Genomic DNA, 9,858 nt, shown 5'->3' with positions numbered 1-9,858 from the left:
AGGGAAAGCAAATTTGGCAATTTATGATTTTTGAGTTTTCCCCAGCCTCCTTCTTCAGGGGTTCCCACAGCCAGCCCTTGCTCTCTTTTATTTTTCCTTCTGATAAAATTTTCTTTTGGAAAGGATCTAGTCTACTTTCTGTGTATTTCAGAGCAGGTGCTACAATTCTCTAGGAGATTTTTCTTTAAATCCTTATCTGTATTTAGTAACCAGAAGGCATTGTTCCCTATAGTGAAAAGCAGGCACTGACAAGTTGTTAGGGCAGCTCAGGGAGGGAATGTTCTGTGTCCTCACCAGAGTTCTTCTAGTGTTGCCATACCACTCCATCAATTCTGTATCTACCTAAAGCCAACTGTATATCTAAGTAATGACACTGTTCTTCCCTCCAGCTGTCAATGGTGTTGACTCTGAGGCTGCACTGTATGTGAGGCTGTATGGGGCAGACAGACCCAGTTTCTGACCTGAGCCTGTCCACAAATTGCTGGCAAACCTTGGGTTGGCTATATTGAGCCTCAGTATCCTTGTCTACAGTCTGGCCACAGCAATCCTTATTTTTTTAAATGTTTATTTTTCAGAGAGAGAGAGAGAGAGTGCAAGGAAGGGACAGAGAGAGACACACACACACAGAATTCAAAGCAAGCTCCAGGCTCTGAGCTGTCAGCACAGAGCCCGATGCAGCGCTGGAACTCATGAACTGTGAGATCATGATGCCCCAGCAATCCCTATTTTATATGATTGAATGGAAGCAAGTGTGGGAGGCCAGCAAGGGGAACTCTCATGCCCTACCATTTGTCAACAGCAGACCCAACAGGAAGAGATGAATCTTGCATGCAGATGTTACTTTACCACTGCAGCAGGAGGAAGATAGGCTTTCTTCCTCCCTTGGCAACAACCCAGCCAATGAGAAATGGTCACAACTCGCCAAAGAAAGGCCACTACACTTTGAACTCCCAGTTTGTTACAATGGCCTTTTTGATATAAAAGAGTGTTCCTGAGATCTGAGCTGTTAGCTCAGAGCCCAACGTGGGGGTTGAACTCATGAACCGTGAGATCATGACCTGAGCTGAAGTAGGCCGCTCAACCGACTGAGCCACCTAAGCACCTCAAAGAGCAAACCACTTTTAATCACAGATGTCTCACTTCTGTATTGTGTTAAATTTTCAAGTTGATTTTGCATTTACTGTGTAATTTGATCCTCCCAACAAGGGTTAGTGTTGCTCACAGGAGGTAGGATAAGAATTACCAGTCCTGAATGACAGTGGATGATGCTAGAACCAAGTAAGCGAGGGACTTCTCTGTGCCTTCAGTTAGTTGGCACAGAACTCCCATGCTGACCCACATTTCCTCTTGCTGATCTAGTGCATTTCCCTTTTCATAACGCTACCACCAAACCCAGCCAAACACAGCATCCAAATAAGTTTTTAGCTGGGTAGAAAAGAGGCATACACATGTTTTAGAATATCAAGCCACATGCCAAACCAATGTTATTCTCCTGGAAAGAAATGAACTAGCACTCCTGTATTTCTGCCATTGTACAGTATAGGATAACTCAGGAGGTCTGGATTGTGCACATCCTGAAAACCCCAAAGAAAGGTTTAACCCTTGCCCAGCTCCTTGGAAAGAACCTCTAAGCCCTTGGAATATTCTGCTTGTTAAGAGTATCTTTGATCTGAGGCCGTGGCCACACCAAATGGTTTATGACAACAGTGTGATTTATGGTGGAGGCCTTGGGCCATATGGTATCATTTTGACCTCTGGGGGGCTGGAGACTGAGCAGCTAAGGTCAATCACAGGGGCATCCCATGACTATATGACTGGCCCTCTGTAAAAGCCCTGTACACTAAGGCTTCAGTGAGTTTCCCTAGTTGACAATACTAATACTCCACACATGTTGTCACATATCATTGCTGAGAGAACTAACCACTGTCCATATGACTCCACTGGGAGAAAACGGCTAGAAGCTCACACCTGGTCTTTTCTGAACTCTGTACTATGAGCCTTCTTCCATTGCTGATTTTAATCTGTATCTTTTCACTATAATGATCCACAACCATGCATATAATAGCATATATATGCATATAATAGCTTTACTGAGTTCCATGATTCCTTCTAATGAATCACGGAACCTAAGAGTGGTCTTATGGATTCCAAATTAGAACTGTGATTATGGTCAAGGTCACTTATAAAGTTCTTTCCATGTTTTAGCTATTGTGGAGAGTGCTGCCATAATAAGTAAGGCAGAGAAGGACAAATATCATATGTTTGCACGTATAGGAGGATTAGGAGGAACTTGACGGAGGAACAAGGGGGAGAAGAAGGGCGGAAATGGTGGGGGAAAGGGAGAGAAGCAAACCATGAGAGACTCTTGAATGCTGACAAAAACTGAGGACTGATGGATGTGGGGGGAGGGGGGGATGGGCATGGAGGAGGACACTTGGGGGGATGAGCACTGAGTGTTATGTGGAAACTAATTTGACAATAAACTATTAAAAAAAAAGGTCACTTATAAAGTCAGACTGTCATTCACTTGTCAAAACTTCAGATATTCATACACTCACTACTGCCCTCACCATCCATACAAATCCAGTAATCTAGGACATACCTTTTACCCAGGGTTCACACTGCACAACTCAGAGAGTATCTGTCTTCTCACTGTGCCCCATGTGCCCATGTCTCCCTTTCCTTTCCACAACCCCGCTGTGGCCTTCCCAAGAGGCATCTCCATCTCACCACTTAATCATGGACCTGTCTCCTGTGGTAGCCTGGACAAAATAAGGAGACAGTGTCACTATTAAGAAGCTGGTTCTAAGAGGGGCACTGGCCTCCATACCTGGTGACACATGGCTACTGCTGACCTGTGGACAGCTGATCTGCAGTCTCATTAGCCCCTTTCCAAGCTGCAGCACAGCCTGGTCACCATCTGTCTCATTAACTCCTAGAGCACAGCCTGGGACCTTTAGGGAACATGCCTCATTCCAGAGTTGGCCTTCTTCCTCACTAGATTGGCTATTAAACCTTTTCTGTCTCTCTTCCCAGCCCTGGATTCTTAATATTGGTGGTCTTCCCCTCTTCATCAGCATCCACATATTATCACTGGTAAATGTTAATTCTGATGTGGTTCATTTACCAACACGTCATTGAGAAGTTACATCTGAGTGTCCTGGCCAGACCCTGGGGCTGATCCTCTTCTTGTTTATTTCATGGTGCTGCCTGCCTCCTTAGTTTGATCTCCTTTCACCTGAGATTGCAGAGCATATTGGCCTGGTTTCCCACTGCTTGTGTCTTCAAATTGCCCTTGGTCTGGTGGACCTAAAATAGGAATTGGCACATGTTTCCACATTTCTGAAGAGAGAATAGAACCAAAATGTAAAAGATCTTGAGATTCTTCTTCACAACCATCCCATGAAGCTGTTGTGTTTATCCTAATATTTTTAGAAGGTTAAATAACTTGTACCATGTGACACGTATTGTAAATGACAGAGCTGGGATTCAAGTCCAGACCCCAAGTGCTCAAATGCCAGACTATTTCTGACCTGCACTATTGCCTGTCACAGAAACTAACTTTTGTGGGCTTCTCCATCTAGCCATGTGGCCTAGTGCAGGAGGAAAATAGATTCTGGGTCCAGGTGACCATGGGGTTTTAGACCTCTCCCTCCTACGGTGGCCCTTAAGGACTTTCCTAAGAAACAGCCAATCCCCATCTCCTTTGCAACCCCACAGAAGTTTTCTCACATTGTACTACTGTCACAAAAATGTATATCAGGCTCACCGGGTATCATATCAGATTACCTGACAGGTTGGGCGTTGACTTATTCATCTTGGTGTCTTCAGCTCCTGGCATTATGCCCACACACTGCAGATGCTCAATAATGAATCCAATAATGAACTAATTTGAATTACTCCTAGAATGTTCCAGAAGCAGGTGTAACTGTAATAGATGATTCAAGAATTTGGGGAACTAGTAGAGTTTTAGAGGTTCTCATCCCAGGTTGTCCAATGTTTGGGGCACTTTAATCTCTTTGAGTCTTGAGGTTCTCATCTATAAATTCTGATCTCAGAGTGCTGTCATGAGAATTAAAGGGAGGAAGAAGTTATAAAAAAAAAAAAAACACTCATGGCAATGTCCAGCAGAAATTGGGTACTCAACCAAGTGAATGCTCCTTTTCTCCTTCCTCGCTCTGAATGCTAATTTAGGGGGTGCCCTTGGAGGGTAGAAGTCCTTTAAAATCCTAGTAATTCTAGGGATTTAGAGGTTCCTTGGGTCTCCATTATCCTTTGACTGTAAGGTCAGTAGCCTGAAGCCATTAATGATTCACTTTTTAGTCTTAATAAACTAATAGATCATCTCCCCCCCTCAAATTATCTAGTAACACATCTTTTACTCTTTGGGTCAAATGGATAGAGAAGCCCTATTTGTGCATGTTAGCTATGTAGAGGAGGCTACAGGAAGGAAATAGAAATCTGCAAATTGTCTGCAGCGTTCAGTCGACAGCTGACTGTCTCTCCCCCCATCCCGAGTGATTGAGAGAGTTCTCAGAACACCAAATTCTGTTCTAGCCTAGGTACTGATTGCTCTTGATGGGAGGGTACTTCCTAATTCTGGAGTCCCATAGAAGGAACCAGATACCAAGCTAGGAGGTTGGAGAGCTCAGATCCATTCTTACTCTGGGACTTTACAGAAGTCCCTAAAATTACCTCTGGTGGGATCTACCCTCCAGTATGTAAAATGGGGTAAAATACCCACACCTACTTGCCTCAGCAAATCATAGGGTTATAGTGAAAACAACAGTATAACACATGTTAACACAAATGACTAAAGTGCTATACAAACACAAGGTATTTTCTCAAGATTCTTAGTAGCTGTTTTAGAACAGAATAAAACATGTGATTATCTCTCAAACAAAATTAAAAAACAAAAATCTAACAGGTGCTCTAGAGATGGTAAGGAACCAGGGCAGGGTCCCTTCACTGTAGGACAGGTGTCAAGTTGCAGAGAACAATGAGCAAGCCCAAACAAGCTCACATACAGCAGGAGCATCCAGTGATGAAGGCTGAATGCTCAGTCCACATCTTAGGAAATGCAGAACTTCAGAAGAAAGGGAATTGTCAGTCGGGTCAGGGATAAATGGGAAGGCAAGAAGTAGAGAAAAAGGCACTCCCGGTAAGAGATGTTTGCTGAGTGACTAAGTAGATGCGGTGTGGCATGAATAAGGGGAAGGGGTGAAACAGCATACTGGGTGGCCTTTCTGGCAGGTGCCAGGAGTATATTGTACTTGACAAGGGACTATAGCTTATGATGACTTTATCCTTAGGCAAGTGAGTGGCTGTTGCTATAGGGGCAGGAATGCACCCATGGACAGTGTCAGGACAACTCTTCTTAGGCTGTTCTTGCCTTAAACAAAGGCTCGGGGAACTGGTTGGCTCAGTCAGAAGTGCATATGATTCTTGATCTCAGGGTCATGAGTTCAAGCTCCACAATGGGTGTAGAGATTACTTTAAAAAAAAAATAAAATAAACGTTCTTTAAAAGTCTTTATAGGGGCGCCTGGGTGGCTCAGTCGGTTGAGTGTCTGACTTTGGCTCAGGTCATGATCTCACGGTTCATGAGTTTGAGCCCCACGTTGGGCTCTGTGCTGCCAGCTCGGAGCCTGGAGCCTGCTTCAGATTCTGTGTCTCCCTCTCTCTCTGACCCTCCCGTGCTCACGCTATCTCTCTCTCTCTCTCAGAAATAAATAAAACGTTAAAAAAATTAAAAATAAATAAATAAAAAGGCTCTCTAGGCACCTGGGTGGCTCAGTTGGTTAAGCATCTAAGTTTGACTCAGGTCATGATCTCACGGTTCATGAGTTTGAGCCCCGCGTTGGGCTCTGTGCTGACTGACAGCTTGGAATCTGTAGCCTGCTTCCGATTCTGTCTCCCTCTCTCTCTGACCCTCCCCTGCTCACGCTATCTCTCTCTCGCGCTCAGAAATAAATAAAACGTTAAAAAAATTAAAAATAAATAAATAAAAAGGCTCTCTAGGCACCTGGGTGGCTCAGTTGGTTAAGCATCTAAGTTTGACTCAGGTCATGATCTCACGGTTCATGAGTTTGAGCCCCACGTTGGGCTCTGTGCTGACAGCTCGGAGCCTGGAGCCTGCTTCAGATTCTGTGTCTCCCTCTCTCTCTGCCCCCTCCCCAACTCATGCTGTCTCTCTCTCTGTCTCTCAAAAACAAGTAATTTTTTTTTCAAAAGGTTCTCAAGAAAAAAAAAAGGCCCCCAAACCTCCAAGGACAAAAGAGAGCTTAGTCACCAGTGGGACAGAGATCTGTCTGCAGATACAGCTGAGGCATAGACACAACAATAGGAAAAAGTCTTTTCTAACTGCAAGACTTTGTTATATTTGCTGCACTTTGTCTGTTAATTTACTTTCAACAAGAGTAGGAAGACAGATGGGACTTCGGGACAGTGTGAGGAGCTCAGTGGACTCTCACCCCTCAAAATAATTAACTGATCAAAATATAAAACACAACCATTTAAATTTCTGGAAAGCAAGGTGCCTGAGTGGCTTAATCAGTTAAGCATCTGACTCTTGATTTTGGCTCAGGTCATTATCTCACACTCATGAGTTTGAGCCCCACGTTGAGCTCTGCACTGGCATCTTGGAGCCTGGTTAAGATTCTCTCTCTCCCTCTCTCCCTGCCTCTCCCCTGCTCACACTGTTTTTCTCTCCCTCTCTCAAAATAAATAAACATTAAAAAATGTTTTAAACTTCTAGAAAGCAAATGATCTAAGATAACACAGCAAATTGAGAATTTATTCAAGAAAATCTAATAAATAAAATCTAATAAATTTAGAACAGCAGGAGTCTGTGGCATTTGCACTAGAACCTGCTTTCCTTCCTCCCCATTAACTCCCCCTGCCAGCTCCATGTTACAAAAGCTCTAACTCCTAGAAAGTCCAGCCAAGAAGATGGGGGCTCCCTTTACTCATCACTCCCAGTTTTAGGGTTATAGTTTCACCCCAAGAAGGGTGAGTCACAGGCATCTCTCACCTGCTTCCACCACCCACCCACCAGCTCTGTATTATAGAAGCTCTATTCCATGGCAGAGATCAGGGCTTCCTTCCCCCTCCCACTTCCACTCAGTGATGAGGGATCAGAAGGTAAGCTGACACCCCACAAACCCCCTCCCTACCCCAGGTGGGATATATGTGACATTCCTCAGGCATTCCCAGCTTCCCAAGAACAAAGGAAAGGGAAAAACCAATGGTTAACTGATAGAGATCACAGTCATGCAGGACATGAGTCTCCATCAGTTTATAAATGTCTTCATAAATTACAAGAAAAAGGCAATCTTACCAAAAGCCTAATCTCCAGAAACCTATAAACTGTTTCATGGAGCCCCAATATCACCCTCCTCTGCATAAGGATGTAGAGAACAAAGGCAAGAAGGAAATGACAGGCAAAAGTAAATTTTCCTGGAGCACTTGGGTGGCTCAGTCTGTTGGGTGACCAACACTTGATCGTGGCTCAGGTCATGATCTCAGTTCATAAAATCGAGCCCTGACTGGACTCTGCACTGACAGCAAGGAGCCTGNCTTGAGTTCAAGCCCTGCATCAGGCTCTGCACTGACAGCTCAGAGCCTGGAGCCTGCTTCAGATTCTGTGTCTGCCTCTCTCTCTGCCCCTGTCCCACTTGTTCATTCTCTCTCTCTCTCTCTCTCTCAAAAATAAACATTAAAGCCAAGGGGCAAGATGGCGGAGAAGTAAGGAACTCCATACATTGCACTCGCTCCCATATCTCACACAGAGAAGACCTGAGGCCATAGGAGCCCTTACAGAATCCAGGAGTTTGGAAGGAAAAGGAGACAGAGTCGGCTGAGAAAACCTTCTAACGTGAGTGGGAACTGGGGAAGATAAAATCGGACCGGGACCAGAGACACAGAGGGACGGGGGCGATTCCCCTCTGCGGGGAGTTTAGAGGGGAAAGAGAGAGGCCGAAAATGCTCAAGACACTGGCCCTGTCGCTGGGGAACAGAAAAACCTCCGCTCAGGACACAGAGGGACCTGGTTTCCTGCTCTCCAGCTGACCCTAGGCGTGATGCACTCGTCCCAGGCGACCCCCAGGGAAATTGCTCCCCCCTTGTCAGCACGACCTGGAGGGGACGTGCGGCAGCCACGCCTTTGTGCTTCTGGCTCGGCTGGATCCCTAGAGGGGAGGCGAAGGACTTAAAACTGGGAGATTTCCCTGCGAGTTTGTGTTTCGGGCGACGAGACACAGAGGGACCCAGTTTCCTGCTCTCCAGCTGATCCTAGATGGGACGCACTCGTCCCAGGCGACCCCCAGATGAAACTGCTCCTCGCTTGCCAACCCGACCTGGAGAAGACGGGAGCAGCGACTTCTGGCTCGTTCCCCAGGGGGTAGGCAAGAGGCTCGGGACTGCCCTGAGGGGATTGCCTGCGAGTTTGTGTTTCCGGCAATTTCAGTGGGGCGCACAGACTGAGATCTGGAAATGCGGCCCACACTGGGATATAGAGCACGGCCCACCTTGGCTGCGCCCCCGGTACAGGGAGTTTACACACCCAAAAAAGTGAGTTGCAGCGCTTGGTTCAAGAAGGGACTGGAGTGCCGTCACTCTTCTCCCCACAACCGCCAAGGCAGAACTCCCACCAGCCTCATTGGATCAAACCACGCCCATCACTGCTAGAGAGCTGCCCTCCTCCTTTTTTTTTTTCCCCCCACCGGAGCCAGGGCAAGACCAATTCTGGTCACTGGCTTGCTTGAACAGTCAAATTTAATTCATTCTCTAGATGTAAATTCTACAACTACCTACCTTTTCATCTCTTTCTCTCTGGAGTAATCAGACTAAATAGTTTCTCTAGATAACACCATCCTCATTTCTTTTGCCTCTTCAAACATATTGCACTCTTTCGCTCTTTGAAAAACACTTCTTATTCCTTCTGCCTGCTCATTTCATTTCCAATTTTGCCTCATCCCTGCCCTGTCATTTCTCTCTTTCTTTATGCTGTTCAACCAGCACTGCATACACCTGGCTATTTATTTGTAGCTGGGAAATCTGGTTATATGCTTTAAACTGTTCTTTGCCCATTGGGTTTCTTCTTTTTTCCTTTTCTTCTTTTTTAATTTTTTTAGGTATTTTCATTTTTTATTCTTTGCCTACCATTCTCCCTCTTTCTCTTTACTTTTTCCTTTTCCCTTTCGGTTTGCGTGTTTGTTGGATTTGTCTGTGCGTTTGTGTGCCTTTGTTCCCTGTGTGTTTGTCTGTTTTCTTTTCCAGGGCTACCTCAAGAAACTAGCCAAAGGACACATGGTGGAGAGTCCCAAATACCACTACAAGTAGGAAAATAAAATAACCAAGGTCTCAACAAGAGAGCCCAAGAGATACCATTCAAAGAACACTTTCTGAATGGATAGGCCATGGACAGTCAAAGAGCCTTCTTTGGTGCAGCAGCGCTCACAGGTGCAGAGACCATAACAAGCTTTTAAAATTAACAAGAGATAGAAAGCTAACCAAACTGACAAAATGAAAGAGCTCTCCTATCAAATAAATTCCAGGAATAATTGACAGCTAAAGGACTGCTCAAAACAGATATAAACAACATAAGTGAAAAAGAATTTAGAACAATAATCATAAAATTAATCGCCGGGCTTGAAAAAGGCATGGAAGACATCAAAGAAACTATGGCTACAAACACCGTGGAGCTTAAAAATAGTTATGATGAATTTAAATATGCGATAAATGAGATACATAATAAACTGGAGGCATCCAATGCGTGGATTGAAGAGTCAGAAAGGAGAATAAGTGATTTAGAAGACACAATTATAGAAAAAGAATAAACTGAGGGGAAAAACGAGAT

The 9,858-nt window shown here is 44.9% G+C and overlaps 1 long non-coding RNA gene across 1 annotated transcript in view; it reads right to left on the bottom strand.

The window, feature by feature from the left end:
* The window catches only part of LOC144223526 (uncharacterized), a 20,507-nt gene that overhangs the window by 2,618 nt on the left and 8,031 nt on the right, over positions 1-9,858 (bottom strand). The window contains exons 3-4 of the long non-coding RNA XR_013332720.1: positions 3,790-4,062; positions 3,128-3,309 (exon numbers count right to left, since the gene is read on the bottom strand). This is a non-coding gene — a long non-coding RNA (uncharacterized LOC144223526). The remainder of the gene's footprint in view (positions 1-3,127; positions 3,310-3,789; positions 4,063-9,858) is intronic.

Source organism: Crocuta crocuta, unplaced genomic scaffold (genome assembly GCF_008692635.1).
Source record: "Crocuta crocuta isolate KB4526 unplaced genomic scaffold, BGI_CrCroc_1.0 scaffold1077, whole genome shotgun sequence".
Classification (NCBI taxonomy): domain Eukaryota; kingdom Metazoa; phylum Chordata; class Mammalia; order Carnivora; family Hyaenidae; genus Crocuta; species Crocuta crocuta.
The sequence above is the reverse complement of the archived record's forward strand: the minus strand, read 5'-3'. Positions and strand labels throughout refer to the sequence as shown.